The sequence below is a fragment of the Phalacrocorax carbo genome, chromosome 1 (genome assembly GCF_963921805.1).
Source record: "Phalacrocorax carbo chromosome 1, bPhaCar2.1, whole genome shotgun sequence".
NCBI lineage: Eukaryota > Metazoa > Chordata > Aves > Suliformes > Phalacrocoracidae > Phalacrocorax > Phalacrocorax carbo.
The window spans coordinates 91,331,203-91,350,041 of NC_087513.1; the positions used below are offsets into that span (position 1 = coordinate 91,331,203).

The following is an 18,839-nucleotide window of genomic DNA, read 5'->3' on the forward strand; positions in this document are numbered from 1 at the left end:
TGGGCTTTGTGTAGTCTGCCTGTCAAGAGAGATATGTTTACACCTTCCCCGCATGTGTTAAAGCTATAAGGTTACGGAGCAGAATGGCTGATACGTTTCGGCGCTTCATGCTAATACGCACCAAAAAAAATGTATTTATGGTAATTATATGGACCGTCTGAAACAATGCATTCCAACATCCTGTAAGATAAATAAGAAAGGTGGAGCCAGGCGGCACTAAACTGTTTATTTGCCAGAAAGCCTGCTCAGCCCCGAGTACCTTTTCTACGCTGCCTCAGCCTGGCAGCATTGAACCTGTTGCTGCATTAGCCGAGTTGTATTTTGCTAGATAGGGGAAGGAGGGTTGTCTGCTGTCTGGTAGGAGGGCTTTGTCTGTGTGCGCCTTTCTCTCGCTCCCTCGCTCCCTCTCCCTGCCTGTCTCTCGCGCTCCCGCTCGCTCCCGCTCGCTCTCGCTCCCTCGCTCTCCCTTTCCCGTCTCTGTGGTTTGTAAGGTAGGTTGCAGTGTGTGTATATACACAACATCAAGAGCAGGAAAATGGACTCATTAGGGAGGCAGGCAGTCATTACCACTCACACTGTACTTCCAGGGAGACAGCGACTATGAGGAGACAAACTGAGGACTGGGGAACAAGGTAGGCCAGTCAACTTTTATAAAAAATAAAAGAATAAAGCCTCTGCTCTCCTTAAACCACCAGCACTTCTTTATTCCCCCCCCCCCCCTCGATTTTTAATTTAGAGATGTAAGTTTGCCAGACCTATTTGCTAGCTTAAAATTCGGAACATCTATAGAAGGCCTTACCCTCTACAAATGTTTTTCCCCCCTTCTACTTATTTAAGGGTGTGCCCCCTTATGATTCACTTTAATTACTTTTTTTTTTTAATCACGAAGGAAACAAATACGTTTGTTTTCCAACACTAGTTCCAAGTAAATCAATACCTTTCACTCTTTTAAAACAGCCCTCTCCGTATGTTTGTGGGTCTCTCTGCTTTTTCTTTTCTGTTTATGCAGTTCCATCTGTCCGTCCATATATCACGTTCTCCTTATTTACTGCTAAATGGGGCTTTATTAGTATTTGCTAATGACTTTTAGCTGTAATGCCGGTGACCAGGGTTAACGGTGACTCTCCTTCTTTGTTTTCTATATATATATGCACACTGTAAGTTTAAAGTCCATGCTTGGCATACAGTAAATAAAAGCTTAAAAAAAAAAGAGAAAGCAGGTTCCACTCCTCCTGACAGGATTTTTATTTGGAGATTTTGCTGTTTGTCTGTTTTGCTGTGGGGGCGGAGGGGGTTAATTTTGGTTTTTGTACATGTACTTTTTCCCCTGGATATTTTTAACGTCTATTTTTCATTATTAGTATTTTTCCAGTTTCCTTTGCTAGGAAGAAAGGAGACGTATATTCCAACTTTTATGTTGCTGATCTAATGTAACGTTATGGAGGCATCACTGGGTTAATAAGAATTCAAACTTTCTAAGAGGGAGTTTGTATCCTTGGCTGCCCCCCACCCTCTCACTTTATGCATGGTTATGCTTGTGTTTCCGTGTGTACTGCCGGGGAAGGGAGGGGGGAAGGGAATAGATATTTTTTACAGTGGTGGCAAATTATGAAATCTATCGAGCCATTTTGTCCAGAAATAGTAACTATTTATTTACCGTTTTTCATTCCACAAATATGCTGCTTATTTGTAATTTCAAACGTTGAAGCTTTTCTCGGAATTAATCTTTTTTTTTCTTTTTTTTTTTTCTTTTTTTCTTTTTTTTTTTTTTTCTGGGGAGGGATTTGTGATGCATTTCATAGCCCATTTAGCATTGTCGGGTTTTTGGAGCCCAGATTTATCATGGGTTCTAAAGACTGCTTAAATTGATCCTTTTGAAATGGTCTTTTTATCTGAGCTCCTGTCATTTCTGTTGGAGAGTAAAACTGCTACTCTGCTGGTAACAAAAAAAAAAAAAAAGAAAAAAAAAGAAAAGAGATAGTGGAAGTGAGTTACATAAAATGTTCTGGAGAATCGTAAGTAATTATATAAAATGGACGCTGATCAGTGGAGATCTCTTAACAGTAACAATCACCTTTTTTAATAGAAAATTATTTATTTAATAGCAAGAGGCGGACTTCTTAAAAACATGCATTAGGCCTTCCTCTTAGCACAAAGAAGTCCATAATGCAATATTCCTTACCCACCTGGGACTGCCTAGGAGATTCTCCAAAACCTTCAAATCCTTTGAAATGTTTCTTAAAAATCCATTATTTTACAGCCAGAGAGAACTTTCGCTGCCAACAGGTTTTTCTGCAGTTGTTTGGGGCTTTTTTTTTTAGCTGTCCTTTAACTTACGACTCCCCAGTTTCAACAGAAGTGCCTCCTCGCTGAACAAACTAAGTTAATTGAAATCCAAAGCAGCAGATCTATTCACTGGCACTGCAACTACAGAAACTACTTGCTCCATTTTATTAGCAGCTTTATTTCCAGAACCTGAGCGAAACTTTTCAAGGTTTTATATATCAGTCTGCCAAGAATTGGTGGCTCATCTGTTAGCTGGGGAATGACATTCGTTGCTTCCTATTATTTTTTCCCTCCTTTTTATTCAAGCTTCTAAATAAATATTTTGCTGATAGACTTTAAATGTGTTTGTTGCTTCAAACGACCTGTTAACTGTAGCAAGGTGTTTCCTTCCATCTTAAAGTTTGAATCTCAAGCTTTGAAACTCAGATTTGGGCATAGAGGGGATGCTGAAGTTATGCCAAAAATGTAGGGGTCTTAAATGTAGAGTAGCTGATGCCTTTGGATGGTGGTCAGCTTGGAGTGATGCAGCTGGAGCGTTAGCGGCCGGCCCCCTCGTGGGATGGGTGGGTTTTCAGGCACCTGTCATTTTCTCCTGAACCAGGGCAGGTGTACGTTCCTCAGCAGCCCAGGTTTTTTGTGGGAAAGAACGTGGACCTGTCCTCAGGATTCTTGCGCGTACATTTAGCAGAAGCCTAGCCTCATCTTAACATTTTTGAAAAACTTTAAAAATTACTACAAGATACCTCTTCATTTTGTGAAAACCCCAGGCGAGAAGAATTCGAGCAGAGGAGGCGAGTTGGAGTAGGAGAAACATTTGTCAATAGCCAGTAAGATCTCTTTTTTTTTTTTAATCTTAAAAACTTTTTCACTAGGAGGGTTTAATTTCCTTTGAACCCCAAGTATATTCTAGCAAAAAGAAAAAAAAAAAAAAACTTAGCACAAAGTCCGTTTGCAATCTGGATACAGCAGTAAAGGGTAAAGTATGCCTAAGTAAACTTAAATCCGGCATATGATGCTGTAGCTGGAACTCGGGGAGCGTCAAGCCTGTTGGCCAGAGGGGTAGGTCCGAGTTTGGCGAGCGGTGTGCGCAGGGCAGCGTGGGGTGCTCTGGGTTCCCATGCTCGCAGCCCGGGCAGCTGTGCGGAGCAGAGCTCGTGGTGTTGATTGGGTCACAGTGTGCTTTATTTTAGCCTTGGAGCAGACAGTTATCTAACACACCCACATGAGGAAGTGCTCTGGAGCAGTTATTTCATGCTTTGCCATGCCCTGTAGCTAGAGTAATTTTGGGCTGAATGGCGTGTGTATATGCTTCTTTCACTCCTGTGAGACGAAAAGCAACGCTGTAGGGTTTTTTTGTGTATATGTTTTTGTGTTGTGTTTTTTTTTTTGTTTGGTTTTTTTTTTTTTTAAACAGGACCAAAAACTGGATACAAGACAGTCAAATCCAAATACCAAACAAATACCAAGTCAGATTAATTTTAATAGTGGAGGATTTTGCTTTTCTCTTAAAGGAGGAAAAAATATCAATCTTGTTTATTTTGATAAAGGCAGTTGCAGCAATTTCCTGAGTTGGATATATCATTATTATAAATATTACTTGCAGTTTTTCTATTTTCATATTTTCTTCATAGGCCCAGCTTATTCATAAGGGAAAACAGCTGCAGAAAATTAAAAAAATTGTAATATTATTTATTTAAAACTTTGATGTAAATAGGGAACAGTGTCCCCTGCTAGAGAATTCTGTGGGATGGCTTACAAATCCCATACAAGAGATATTACAGTCTTAGATAAATTGTTATTTAAATAATTTCAAGAAAACCCTGTTCGTTTTTGCAGGCCATGCGATGTTTTAAGCAGAATTACTTGAATAGGAGTTCTGTTTAGAAATTGATGGCATGCTGTGGCCTTATAGATTTCAGTTGGTTTCACTCCTGTCTCTTTTTATAGGACTTTTTTACACTGAGATCCGTATGGTGAAGAGCGTCTACTGAAAGAGATTCATAAATGTTAATGGAAAATTAAACACTGATATTTAACTTCAAGTTACTTAGATTATTTTTTTTTAAGCAAAACTTTTAGAAAATCCAAATATTTTTTTAAATGAAAAAATGCACTGGAAATAGTTATTTTTAAACAATAGCTTCTTCCCTCTGTAGAGTCTGCCATTCAGACTCTGCTGCAGAGGGAAAATAATGGCAAATCAAAGTGAAATGGACTTCACTGGTCTTGTTAGTTTGGCCCAAGAAGATTCAGAAAGTAAACAAACAATATCAACTGTGAAAAAATAACTTGGTTTTTTAATTATCTATGCCAATAATCCAGGTTTCTCTTGGTAGAGAGTAGTGTTTGACCACACACCAAATTTTGAGATACCTTTGTAGTATCTGTACAGTTTTAATCTGAGTAGATTTTCACAGATGCATCAGACTTTCAGTGAGGAGCGAATAAAGGCAAAGGCTTTTGTCCAGAAGGGTTTTTGCTTTGATGGTGTTGCCTATATTCCTGGTTGTTAGTTATCTTAAAAGTTAATATTTAGTTCTAATGGCGCTGATCCAATTCTCCTCTGAGAGGAAACTGGCATTTCGGAATGATTACTGCCTATGTCTTTCATGTTTCCGTACATTTTTGTACTTAATCCTTCAGTGCCATCGTGCACTATAACAGCATTTTGACCACCCGGCACTGGCGGATTCTCTTTGCGGACAGGTCTTCTGAAATAGTCACTGGTGGCATGGGGACGCACACCGTCGCCTTCGTCCATAGGCGCTGGGGCAGCCAGGGCTGTCGGTGCCATGGGGAGGGTGGCTACGCATCCCAGAGGTTTGCAAGAAGAAAAAAGTTCAGTTTTTATCACGTGCAGTGAAGACTGTGTATCTTGAAGCAGTTAAAATACAGGAGTGGGAAATGGGGCTAATAGGATAAAGCTGTCTTTAAAGAAACAACTACTGTCCCTCTGACAGCTGGGGTTTAGCTTTGGTGAAATGAGTGTGGAGGGCCCCAGCCTGTTTCTTGATGGGGCAGGTGTCCCCCTCGCAGAAAAGCGAGCTGCTGACCGAGTTGGCACTAGGTGGCACTCTGGGAAGAAAGGCCATAGACGAAGCGAGCACAAAGGCTGAAATCCTTTCGTGCCAGGAGGTGGTCTCTTCCCATCAGCAACAACCTGCCTGGCCAGCCCCATGGAGGGCAGATTTGCAGCTTGTGCTGTACTTGTTATCAGGTACTGCTCCTCAGCATCTTTTATGAAAGATAGGTATTCTAGCAGAAACCAGTCCTACCTAATTCAAACACTGGCAGTGTCTTCAGGTCTTCATCCTTCAGTGCCTCGTGCCATCTGCCTTTCCGTGTGCTTTTCTGAACTGAGTGGACATGGACCCCTAGGTAGCATATTATGTCCGTTTGCACAAGTATAAGTGACGGTGCAAAGGGTGAACCAAAACCCATATGGTCTTCCTGAATGTTTGAGCTAGTATCGAATTGGTGGTTATCAAAGTCTGTGTTAAAGACAGTTGGTAACCACAGCAAAGAGGAAAGGAAACCTGAAAGGACAATGCTTCTGACCCTCTGCAGTGCACCCATGAAAAATCCTTTGCAGGGCAGAAGTGATGCCATTTTGTAAGTCACACCTGTAGATGACCTCTTAATGTTACGCTTCTGTAGTAAATTTATCTTGGGATTGTTGTAGAGCTAAAAATGCAGGCAAGTATAGTGTGCCATTTGATTCTGAGGTAAATACAGCATGGAAATTGGTCCACTGATGTTTTTTGCTTTTGGGTTGGGTTTGGGTGTTTTTTGTTGTCGTTGTGTGTTGGTTTTTTGGTGTTTTTTTTTTTTTTTTCTCCAGCTAAAAGACAGGCTTTCTAATATCTTCCTTCTAAAATCATCAATAGCTGGAAGAGCAATCAGTCCCTTGAGGATACAAAAGCAGGGCTGGGAAAGTTGCCTTATGGACTTCAGAGTTGTCCCTTCAGCTGACTGAAAGTTAATTATTGATTTATCTTTCCTCCCTAGAGATCCATATGCCTTTCTCTCTGGCTAGAAAGTTAGTGGTCACAGTGCAGGAATTTGAGAGCAATCGTCATGTGGCAACATAAGATTTCATGGGCAGGATGTCAGGAATGGGTAAGATGAGGTTGATAGGGGGAGAGAGCAAAGAAAGACATCTAGGTAAAAGCTTATGTCCACTGTTGTTTTATGGGGGGGTGGACGTGGAGCCTGTTATTCTCCATGGCTTTGGCTCATAAACTCCGAGCAATTTGATAGCTAAGTGAGTCACAGACATTAGTGACAGAGAGGAATGCTGAGAATAAAAACAAAATGACAACAAAAAACCCAACCAAAAAATCTCATTGTTTAGGCACAAACACAAGAAAACCATGTTTAATTGCTAATGTGCTCCCTCTGCTGGTTCTCCAGGACTGACAAATGCTATTCCCAGGAGACTGGGCCACACCCTCTGGGACACTGCCTTGCAAAAACTGTGTTTAAATGAATGGCTTTGAGCTCTCTTGCAACGAGCAGTATTAACAGGAAAAGAAGTCTTCTGATGAAGTATGTTAAAGCTTTATATACCAGGCAGGACTGCTGTGAAAGGTCATGAAATGTCCAATCCTGTAATTCAGCCTTTTTTGCTCTGTTTCCAGTCTCACTTATATTTGATAGGTGTTTCTTTTTCTATCATTTCCCAAAGTTTCTATTTTCCATTTCGCTGCTGCTGCGCCTTCTGGGATTTTTCCCATCTGAAAGAGTTTGAAAAAATGTTCTCATTGGTGCTTTTAGTTTCAGTTTTAGTGCGTGTAGTATCTGAAGAAGCCCTAGTGTAGCTTAGGCTTTGGCAGCTTCCAATTCTTTCTGTCACTGTCAGTTAAATCTGCTTGTCAGCTTTATACTGTTGTGCCCACTTCATCCTGTCCTTTGGCTTGAATACCGGCTGTTTTTTCAGGATACTCTTGAACATCCTTCCTCGTTGTGATGAATCTGTATTTCTTTTCCAAACATAGACTGAATTGTTTAATACGTTCCCTACACAGCACATTTCCCCAGTAGATAAGTTTTTAAAATCCAGCAGTTTGTACTTTCATGCTATGAAAAATGTCCAAGTCCAGGATAAGACTGAGTATCGGAGAAAAAAAATGAAGAAAGCTTTATTAATTCCTGTAGAATATTTGGAATGTGTGGAAGATTTCTGACATGGTAATTATATAATGAAAGATTGTCCTGTGTTTCCCATATTTTCCACCTACGTGGACTGTCGTGATAAAGAGCCTCGTTTTGCAGCCGCTGACACATCAGTGGGAATCAGCTGTGCAGAGCTGTTGCAGGACTGGGCTCTAGTTTTCCGTGTAGAGTAGTGAAAAGTTTCCTTTCTGCAAGTCTCATGCTTCCCATCTAGGTGACTGCTTATTAAATCTTTATACAGTAGGGACAATACACCAAACAGCCTGGTGGGTAGCTAATTGGCTGGAGTGACTCAAGCCACATATAAATCTCATTTGTACTCTGTACATTGACTCTCTCTGGCCTCATTGCTCTCTCTAGTATTCGTTCATTTTGAGACAGATAGAATATAATGCAAAGAAAATAATCCCTGGTTCTTCTTTCTGAAAGTCTCGGAGGATGCTTGTAGGATGAGTCTCCATTATTTCCCTTTCATAGGCCCTGCAGTTTAGGAACCCGTCCTCCTGAAACATAGCGTGGGAAACTGGCCCCCGTGTGGGCAGTCACGGCAGAGGCATCAGGAAACCAGTACAACACTGAGACCACATCACCCTCCTGTCACCAGGTCCCTGGACGTGAGAAGTCATAGCAGGGGTTGGTACCTCTATGATAGCTTGCCCTCCTGCTGTACCTGCTTTGGGGATAAATAGAGAATTCAGCGCCTGGGGCTACCAATCTGGCAACTTTTGCTAGTGCTAAACTAATACAGGTGATTAGAAGCGACACAAGTTCCCGGCGAAGGCCCAGCCTGTCCTGGCTCATGGGCGGACCATTTGAAGTCCAAGCCATGTTCTGTAATTTCCCGCATTTCATAAAAATGCTACTTTTATTTTCCTCTCCAAGCCACAGCAAAGTTTTGAAAGCTTCAAAGCTTGCTCTGGTTGGATAGAAAAAGTGTGTTTTTAAGATAGTGACATTTCCCAAATGAGCTGGTTCCTTCTGAGCTATACCAACTTCAAATCATTTGTTCACTAAGTCAGTCAGGATCAGCCTGAAACATTTCACTGCTGTGAAAGCAGCTGCTCCTGAATGAGGTTAAAAGCCAGTTGTGCTTTTGCCGTACATTTGGCTATGCTGTACTTGGTGCCAGGCAAGAGAAATCTCGGTATTTTTCCCTGGTACTGGGCATTTCTGGATTCTGGAATTAACTTTCTTTTTCTGCTCATCTGTGAGTCCCTTTTTACGGGGCACTGGATCCCATTCAGAGCCTTTCTTAATGCTTTTTTTAGACAACTTTTTTTTCCTCTTTTCTCTTTTTTTTTTTTTTTTTTTTTTTTTAACCTTGTACAGAGATCTTAAATATTTGTGTCAGCACAAAGCTCTGGTGCGGTATCAGAAGTTGTAATCAGATTTCAGTACAGTCACTAGCATGATGTATGCAAGTACGTAGGTACCGGTAAGGATAACCCACTGATTAGGGAGGCAGGATTTGTAGTTTGTTTCTAGTTTTCTGTGTAATTTTCAACAAGTCAATTCCTTTCTCAATATCTCAGTTACTGGTCTTCAGGATAGGGATAATGATGTTCGTCAGTTTCTGACAGCAGTTGGGAGAGGAAGCATTAGTTATAGCTATATTAGCTAATTTTATTAAGTGCATTGCAACCTCTTTCTTTAATGGGTTTGCTTCAGCCTCCCAATTAAGTTTTTGAATAGTTCTGGTCTTGTTTTGGGTTGGTTTTTTGGTGGTGTTTTGGTTTTTTTTGTTTTTTTTTTTTTTTTTTTTTGAGGATGTTTTCACCTAGTGCTAATTAAGAACTAGCATTTACTTAGGTAGTTTAGATGGCAGCAACTGTTCTGCCCTGATAATGCAGGCTGTATTATGTTGGAACTCAGGTGAATTTTGCATATGTTTTGAGCCACATATTTTCACTGCATTCAACCCTAGGCTGTCTTGACCAAACTGCTATTAATAACTGAGCTAGCTCAGTTAAAGCTGACTCTATGGTGGGGTGAGAGCCCTCGTGTCTAAATCACATCCATATCTAGCCCTGTGATGATTTAATCTGCTACCAAAATTAACTTAATTTTCATTCCACATCTTTTTCAGGTAAAAAAAGTGGAAAACAAAAAGGAAGTGAGCTAAAATGGACTTTTCTGGACTTCCCTGGTTAGGACTGGTTGTGCAGGAACACAGTTCAGTTGACTGTAAGCTGTTTTAGAGAGTTATTAAAATCTGGTTGAGTAATGTTACTATGGAACATTGGCTTCGATGTGGTAGAAGGATACAAATGGAGCATTTAGAAGGGAGGTTTGTGAAGAATGTGAGCAGCTAGAAGAAATAAAAGCTGAGACGCAGGCAGGGGGCAGAGCTGTTCAAAGAAAATGAGGACAAAAAGTCTGAACTTCATGCAAAAAGAAGGGCTAACTTGGTCCCACTAGCAGGAGAGGGAGAAAATTTTAGCAGCAGGATTCTGTATGAGTAGGACCAGAGAGGAGTGGGACGAGGCCACAGCCCTTTTCTTTTTCCCTCATGAGCAGTCAGCTGGAATAATCATCATACAATAATCATCTTCAGAGGACTGTGCTCTTGGGATAAGAAGTTCCACATGAAATTTCTGAACGTCTGTGTCTCTGCTAAAATATTTATGGGTCATATTTTGCCCTAAGTTACATTTGAATAAAAGTGGACCAATTCCATGAAATTTAGAAGAATCAACATTCAACTGAGAGCCGAATTTAGCTTTGTATTTCTAGCCTACTGGCTGCAGTTGGCATACGTCTGAAGCAGTAAAGAGAATGCGTGGTACTCCACAAGTGATTTGTGACCAGGAGACAGTTTTCGTTAGGACAGTGCTGCTGATTTTGACCTAATTTTTGCTGTGTTACATACTGTCTCCCTTGTGGCAGCAAACATGGGTGTATTAATAAGAAAGATTCTTACAAGATATCTCCTTGAAATCTGAGCTTGTGGAGTTAATGGAAAGGCTTGCTTTTAGGAGGAGTTGGTGATTATTCTCATAATGCCCAGGCAAAGCCTGCAAAGAATTTAACATCCAGAGAGACGCCTTTTTTGTTGTTGTTGTTGCTCATCTGCAAAGTTTTAATCCTGAGACCTTGTGTGATTTTGTAGTTGTTGATTTGTTTTGTTTTGCTTTGTTCTCATTACCCAAAAAAGAGAAGTGCCAGTTCTGTCTAAGTCTTCCGTAGGCTTTTTTGGATAAAGGAGTGACACACGTACTTCAAAACAGAGAGCACTTATCGGCTGAGTTCAGCCGGTGAAGGGAATGCTCACAAAAGGTTCAGGACAGTTTAGCCAGAGATACCTGCTGATATGAATAAATAGCACTTTGCATTTCTGAAGAAACTTATTCAAATATAGTGTTTAACGAAAATAGTTAATTTAGTTTTGCTTAACTCCAGTAGCTGAATCAACATTATTATTTCCATTTTTTAATCAGGAACAATCGAGGCATAGAGAGAAAGAGGAAGTGGTGCCTTTCTTTCTTCCTTCCTCAGTGTATTGTACATGCAGATGGGACTTGGAAAAGTAAAGACCATGTTCCATGGTCAAAGGAAGCTCGGATGATTCTTGGCTATATTAAAGACTGTTAGGCTTTTTTTTACACCACTGAGGTAACACATATACAACTTCATTGCCTTAAGTTGTAAAGTCTTATTTCTACTTTCAGAACAAGATAAAAAGACCCTACAGTAACTGAAAATTGAGGCCAAACAAATTTAACATGCCAACAAAGTCTTATTTTTAATAGCAGAATTTAAAAAAAATTTTTTGTGTGGTTTTTTTTTGCTTATTATTTATAATGACTGTTTAAACTGAGTTAATATAACTTCAAGGACTTGTAAGCAACAAATTCTTATATTTCCATGATTGGATTTCCCACAGCTGGATACGTCCCAGTGAGCTCCAGTTTTAGCTTTGTCCAAGAAGTATATGTTCGAAAACAGGACCAGTCTGTCACCTCTTTTCGTGCAATAATGATCATAGGGGAAGGGTATACCTTGTTGAAATAAATGTTGGTGTGCTTGCTTCATGAAATAGTCATCAAAAGAAGACCGAAGCTCCCTATCACATGTAAAGATGAAAGCACCTTCAAACAGTTACATTGTTCTGGACTTCTTGTATGTATAACTGCTTGCATGTGCAACTGCTATTAACCTCTGTGAGAGCTGCAATATGTAAAGGAGAAGATAGCCCCTAAGGGTTCACTGGACACAAAGCATTTGAAGAGGATTGTTACTTGTTTGTTTAAACTGTCAGTGGAGACAAAGCACATGTAAATAATAATGGGAGCTTGCAAGTACTGGATTTGGGCAGAGCACAGATGTGTTGCTGCTGAGGTATCCGTCAGAGAATGAACAGTGGGAGGAACTTAGTTGTCTGTACATTCATCTGAAAACTGTACAATGAATAGCTTCAGATCTCAATTCTTGAAAACTTGGAAACAAGTTTTGGGTTCGTACTGCTTTCTAGTATCTTTTTACTTCCCAAGAGCCAGTTTTAATGTCTGTTGATGCTTAGAAGGCCAGACTGGAAGGACAGCAACAGAAAATTTTATTAGCCAGCACAATTAATACTTTCTTCTTTGAGAGCCAAATTCATCTAGTGTAGTATGTTTACAAAAGAAAAGGCTGGAATGCACAATAAGGTTTTCTCTTTATCAGAGACATATGGACTCACCATCACTGGATATATTTGTGAGACATTATAACAAAGAACGCTCCTCAGGCATGTCTCACATTTCAGGGATCGAAGGGCAAACGGGATGAATGTCCCTTCTAGGAAATGGATGAACCGGCTTTTTCATATGCAATCTCCAATTTTGGTAATCCCTGAGAAGCTTATAAAAGCCAGGATGGAGTCAGTAAAACCTCATCTTATTAACCTCCAAAGGGACGCAGAGGGGTTTGGATCGCAAGGCTGGTCTGGATGCCAAGTGCACCTCTCAAGTGCTCTCATACTGTCTCAGCCTTCTGTGACTTTTGGTAGACACAATACAATAAGGTTCATGAAGCAGATAAATACAGTTGATGCAGAGACCAGGTTTACTGGGAGAATTCCCACCTGAGAAAGGCAAGTCAAGCTTCTTTGTATAGGAAAGCCAATAAATGTCTTCCCCCCTTGTCCCCCCCATACCCCCTAAATAGACATTTTTCCCATTCCCCTTTCACATATACATGATGACCTGTTCCGTAGATTGAATGGTCTCCGAGATTGGTATATCTCTGCTGATAAGCATTGGTCCTATGAGAGATCCTCAAGTCAATTGTATTTGAGTCCTCTTGCTTTTCAGGACACTTGTATCCACTTTACATGCTAAACTTGGACATAGGGAAGTTCTGCAGAGGTTCCGTGTTACACAGTTGCCTCTACATGCTATTGTGGTACGAAAAAACTGCCAACTTTTTTCTCATTAAGCATCTCCACTGCTATGCATTTACTTAAATAGATGAGCTTCTGGGTTTGTTTTTCAATTTAGTGAGGTACAGCTTTCACCATATGTAATTAGGATGCATAAAGTCTTCAGAACTCCAAAGGAGTGCTTTATAGGACATACCATTTTTCCTTCTGGGTTCTATGAACCAGTAGAGAGAGAAAGAGTGAGAGAGAGAGATAGATACGAGTTTTAGGGAAAGGTGGATTAAAGAGTCAACAACTATGTCGGCATTAAGTCAGCAAATCTAGTGAATACTTATTTCTTAACCATTTTATCAAACTCATGTATCTGTGGCCCTTCCTTCGGTTTTGATAGGGATCATGGATGTATTTAGGAGGAAATTCTCCTTGGCCCTCCTGTTTTCCTAAGTTTCCAATGTGCCTGGAGAGCAGTGAGGTGGGAGCACAGGAGGGAGCTTGGAATCTGGAAGAATGACTGGCCAGGGATTTCTCAAAGCTTCTGGGAAGCCCGGGTAAATGAGCTGAACTTCTGGCTGAACTGCTGTTAACCATCATTGGTGAGGCTCCGTGACTTGCCAGAGAGAATCTTGCTTCCTCTCAGGGCACTTTGGGGAGAGGCCAGGAAGGAAGTAATTCTGCATGGTTCAGGAGAGGCTTTAGAGGTCTATGCTCTATGTTTTAGAAAATATGCAAGCGCCTACTTTGACATATGCATAAAACTGTAAAGCTTCAAATCTCTATTGCTCTTTGCTTATTTTATAAAGCTTTTACTTTTCTGTATCTTTACTCTCAACACCTATATATTTAACCTTAACAAAAGCAGCATAGTAAGCTGAGTAAATGGAGTGGTGTTCAATTCGCTTACTTATTTTCTGCCTGAGCAGGTCATGTACCTGTTCCTTGTGGCGGAAAGGGCCATATACCATGGTTCCCTCACTGCAGTGTGACCAGGTCTGTCGTGTGTGCACAGTAAAACTGAGCTGGGCAGAATTCCGTCAAGGTGCATGAAGCTTACCGCTTGCATGCAATGCAGTTGTAATAATGTCCATGCCCAGGAGCTCCCAAGCTTCCTGGGATCACTGGATTTGTTGTGAATACTCCATATCTAATTTGGATGTTTGAAGTACACCTGATGTCCCAAAACTGCTTGACTGCATTCATGGTAGTTCTCTCAGCAGCTGTGCTGGGCTTGTGTGAGAGTAGGTCCTTCCAGATGAGCATCATCAGGAGAAGGTCATGAGTGAGATAAACAGAAGTCAAGCATCCTGAGTACAGTCCTCAAACACTGAATTTTATTTCTTTTAGTTCAGGTACCGTTTATAGTGACCGCAGATAGGGCACATGTAGGAAGAGAAGATGTGAGAAATGTAAGCAAGAGGACTTTTGGGGTCTGCTGCAGGCCTTCTTACTGATCTGGGTACTTCAACTTCACCTCACTGCTCTTCTGTTCCCTGGAAGTAAAATGGAGTGATTGGACTAACTTTTGCATGCCTTGAAGCTTAATGAACATCTTGTGAAGTGCTCAGAAATCTTTAGTTGAAAAAGGCTGGGGGTAAAACAGCAATTATTGCCACATTTGCCTCCTCTTGATCTGAGAGGAGCGAGCAGAAATGCAAACAGTTGCGTTACCATGAGAAATGAAGATGTGTTCATGTCAGAAATTTTCCCAATAAGGTAGCCTTTCATGCCATCTGGATATTTCTCCAGAAAAGTGTCTTCTGAAGCTTTAATCCTTTCCCTCCTAACGGTGTTTTGCCTGATCACATCATCAGTGGAAGAATACAGAAGTGAAACAAAGAGTGGTAGTGCTGAAAGGCAAATCTTGATGCTTCTAAACCTTGTATCCTACTGATGTCAGTGGAAGTTTTAATTCCAGTTGAGGGTTGCAGTTAGTTGTCAGAGTTGCAGAGGATGAGAGAGAGAGGTAGTTGGGTAGAGAGGAAGACAACCAGCGAGTGTCCAACTGGGCTCTGCAAAGGACTGAAAGACTTGTGGTTGGGAGGCTGATCCCCAAGCAATGGAGAAACATGGCTTCGGCGTGATGAGCGATGCTGATGTGTTATTCATATCTTAACCCCTGGCAGAGAGAAGTGATCCAGAGGACGGGGTATAGAAGTAGGAGAGAGGTGGATCTAAATCAGAGAGGGACAAAAGGTGAGAGAGAAGAGGAAGGTGCAGTTCGACAGCAATAACTGTCTAGATGCCTGTGTTTGTTCTGGAGTTTGTCGTGGAGCTGAGTCTCACCAGCAGCAGTGCTGTGTGTAGTGTGCTCAGTGTAAATGGAACCCATAAATAGTTTTGTAGGGAGTCAGGATTTAATTTTGCTTGTGAAGTCGGACCTATTGTAGCTCTTGGCTCTGCCATTTCTTTCCTTACCTTATTGTTGGGATAAAGTTGATATTGTTTAGCCCAAATTCACATATATGAATAACGCTTTCATCTCTTTCTCTGTTGCTTTGTTTATCTGTCTCCGTCTATCTCTCTGTGCGCCGGCTGCTTGTCTGCCTGCCAGTTTTTCTTTGTCTCTATCACTTCATCATTGAACCCATCTGTGTAGAAAATGGGATATTTGGCTGTCTTATATTTTTTTTTATTTTTTTTTTTATTTGTGTCATTTTGTTCCCTCAGACTTACGAGGATAAAACTCGCACTCCTGGGGGTGCCAGGCATTTCAGATCTTGCATTTAGGAGGAGCCGTGATGCTTTTTGCGTCTGTTTGTCTGTCCATCTGTCTGCTGGTCTATAATAAGCTGTGCAGCGAGACAGCAGCTTACTATCTGTGTGTGTGAAATTAGCTAATTGGTGTTAGCAGCAATATTTTCACATGTTTTATAAGCAAAGTGCAGCAAGGTATATAAATGTAGATATGATCCAGAGACACACACACATACACACGCGCGCGCACGCAAGCCTGTCGCTGCTCATGCATAGACGCTCAGAAGTAATTAATGTTAATAAGATTTTAATGTGCTTGTGAGATCATAATGAGGAGAAATGAATGCTCTGATTAGAAAAAGGTAACTGTGTGTGTGTTTTGGCTTAGAACAAGATTTCCCCTCTTTTTTATAAATCACAATTTCAGAACTTGTTTGTGATTGCATCAATCGGTTTTTATTTTCAAATTAGAGGTCTGTTTAGCCATTTGAATGATTAGCCAAATAAATGGGTGAAACCCTGATCATAAGGAATGATGCAGATTTTTTTTTGCCTCTTAGAAAGCAATGCTACTATATGACAGGGCTGGGCAGCCTCATCCTTCTAGCATTACATTTTTTTGATGCTGCTTTTAAAGCTTCATCAGAAACTGCTTTTGGAGACAGTGCTCATTTTTTACAGATAGAGATGTTTATCTATAGGTGTCTGCAATGCATAATCAACCACTGAAACTATTGTGCCAAGGCACATTCCTGTTCATCAGTAATGATGAATCCTCAGAGTCCAGATGATCACATGATACCTAGATAATATTTTGAAATAATTAGTTTAAGAAAGCAGAACTGTATACGTGTATTTTTTTCTTTTAATCAGTTGGTTTCTAAATACGAGAGATGGGAAGGTGTCTGCAGGAAATATTTTACAAGCTATGATTTTTTTTCATCCTGGAAGCTGTGTAGTCACCAGACCCCAAGCTGGCTAAAATCCAGGTGGACACTAGGGGTCCTTCTCTCCAGCAAATCAGTGAAAATATTGTCCAGAGGGCTTTACTTTCATTTGCATATTTATTATTGTTATTATTTTGAGCAATAAAATATATAAAAATATTTAAAAGTTCTTGGTTGGTAGTGCTACACAAATCACTTTGGGATTGGGATAATTTTTTTTAATTGACACTGAGACGTTAAATATTCTGTTTCAAAAACATCTAGAATTAAAAATGCAAGTTTAGAAAGTCCATGCTCCAGTACCACAACAGTGGTTGTGATGAGAAATGGTAGAGCATGGTGATAAGATTGCAATTTCCAAATTGTGCTGAACAAAACCCAGTGTCAGTAGATACAGCTTTGACGCAATTTGAAGTCTCTAAAGGTGACGATGTGACAGTTCGTTTATAATGAATGAATTTATTTTGGGGAAAGGAAACGTCAGGCATGATGTGTATTTATTTATTCCTCTAAGCATTCCTTTCAGCCAGCTGCTATACAGTAGGGCTTCTAAATCTAGTTTATCATTCAGATGGCTCAATCAATAAACTTAATACAAGAACTTCAGTTTTCTGAGGTTTCTTGGGATTATCATCTGCACATGTGTGTGCTTAAGTGTGTCTGTGCGAGTGCACTCAAAGCATCACTGAAACCTGAACATCCATGCAGTTAAGGCCAAAACAAAGTATTGCCCAACTGCTGCCAGCGCCCAGGTAAGTTTTAATGACCCTGGATGGAACAAGAACACCTATACTTCCCCTGAGTGCTTATAGTTTGAGAGTTGCTTTAAATTTTGACTTAAATAAAATGGTGGTCTGAGTTCTCACTGTAAGGAAGCAACTAATTTGGTTTAAAAATCACTGATCCTTTCTATAGATAATTTTATTAGAATCTTCTGAGAACTAACAATCGTGGTTTAGGATTAGTATCAAATTGAATTAGTACTGAATTCATGGAATATGATTAATTTCCAGAAAGTGCTGAGGTAGCACAACAGTGGTTGTGATGAGAAGTTGTAGAGCATGGTGATATGACTGCCATTCCCAAATCATGATGAACAAAACCAGTGTCAGTAGATACAGCTTTGACATGATTTGAAGTCTCTAACGATGACGATGTGATAGGTCAAATTCCACTTCGGGATTAGCATCCTCTTGCATTTTTTCCATTGCCTGTTTCTGCTTGTTTCCTGTGTATTAACATGCCAGTTCTCAAGACTGGCTTCCACAAAGTAAAAGAGTGAGAATCAGAGCAAGGTAGTGGTAAATTCCAAAACCACTGAATTTTCACCTTGGAGCAGGAAGCAGCTATGCAATGCAAGGGCTTTCTTTTTAGTTTTTCTGTGCTCTAGATGGAAAATGTGGAAGAAAACACTCAGTTTGATGTTCTCAACATCAGCGATGGAGTAGCCAAGCTCCCTTCAGGTATAGGCTGAAAACTCCTTTGAGGCTTGGGAAACTCAGGAAGAGCTGAGGCAAATTGGCAAAATGCATGAAGTCAGTATGCAAAAATGAGTTGTGCTGAATCCTTGGGGGACTGCTTTAATTCAGGAGTAAATTAGTCTTAGACCAGTGTAGCTTAACTGAATAAGGAGCTACAGGGAACTTTGCTGTTGAATTAGAGCATCTGCTCACAGCTTCAAGACAATTAAATGCGTGCGTGTTGATGTCAGGCCTTTAGCTGATCTGCCTTACCTTTCTCAGCGCCCCCATGCTGACTTGGCTTAAGAGATAGATAAGCTGTCCCAAGCAATTCATTCTGTACTGGGGATCCAGAACAAAACTAATTTCAATAGCTTCTTTGCTCTGAGGAAAATATCATAATGCCAACTATTGCACTGTTCTTGACAGTACTGGTTGCCTTGCCTTTCCTTGGACACCATTGTTTTCCTGTGCAGTTGTTGGAGGGTCCACAGGTGCTGAAGATGCCTTTCTGTTAAAGTCAGTTTGTACATACATAAGCTCCAGTATTTGGGAATAAAGCATACCAAAGGTAGAGATACCATGTATTTGCAATGACTTCTAGAATTATTACATGAAAAGCAAGTGTATTCACAAATTCTGTTTCTGCTTGGCAGCTAGCTGCTTTACTTACGTTTGGCTACTCTGGTGTAGGGTTAGGTCAAAGATGAGAAAGAGGGCTTGGGGGAGGTTTTTCTTGGTTGTGATGGCAGAACAGACTATGGTGGGAGCATAGTAATGACAAACTACCTCGGGAGAAACTAATTTTCTCCAAAAGAGGCCTATGCACAGTGTGAAAATAGGAGCTTGTAATTGTATGTTGAGATTGTGCCCTGAAGAATGTTTTAGAGTACATTTGCCAGCCTTACTCATATTACACTT

General features: G+C 40.5%; 1 protein-coding gene across 3 annotated transcripts in view; it reads left to right on the plus strand.

Moving 5' to 3' along the window:
* The first annotated feature begins 319 nt into the window (after positions 1-319).
* The window catches only part of ZBTB20 (zinc finger and BTB domain containing 20), a 465,440-nt gene continuing 446,920 nt past the window's right edge, over positions 320-18,839 (plus strand). For all 3 annotated transcript variants that reach the window (XM_064466348.1, XM_064466339.1, XM_064466328.1), the window contains exon 1: positions 320-632. The gene's annotated coding sequence lies outside the window, so the exon portion shown is untranslated. The remainder of the gene's footprint in view (positions 633-18,839) is intronic.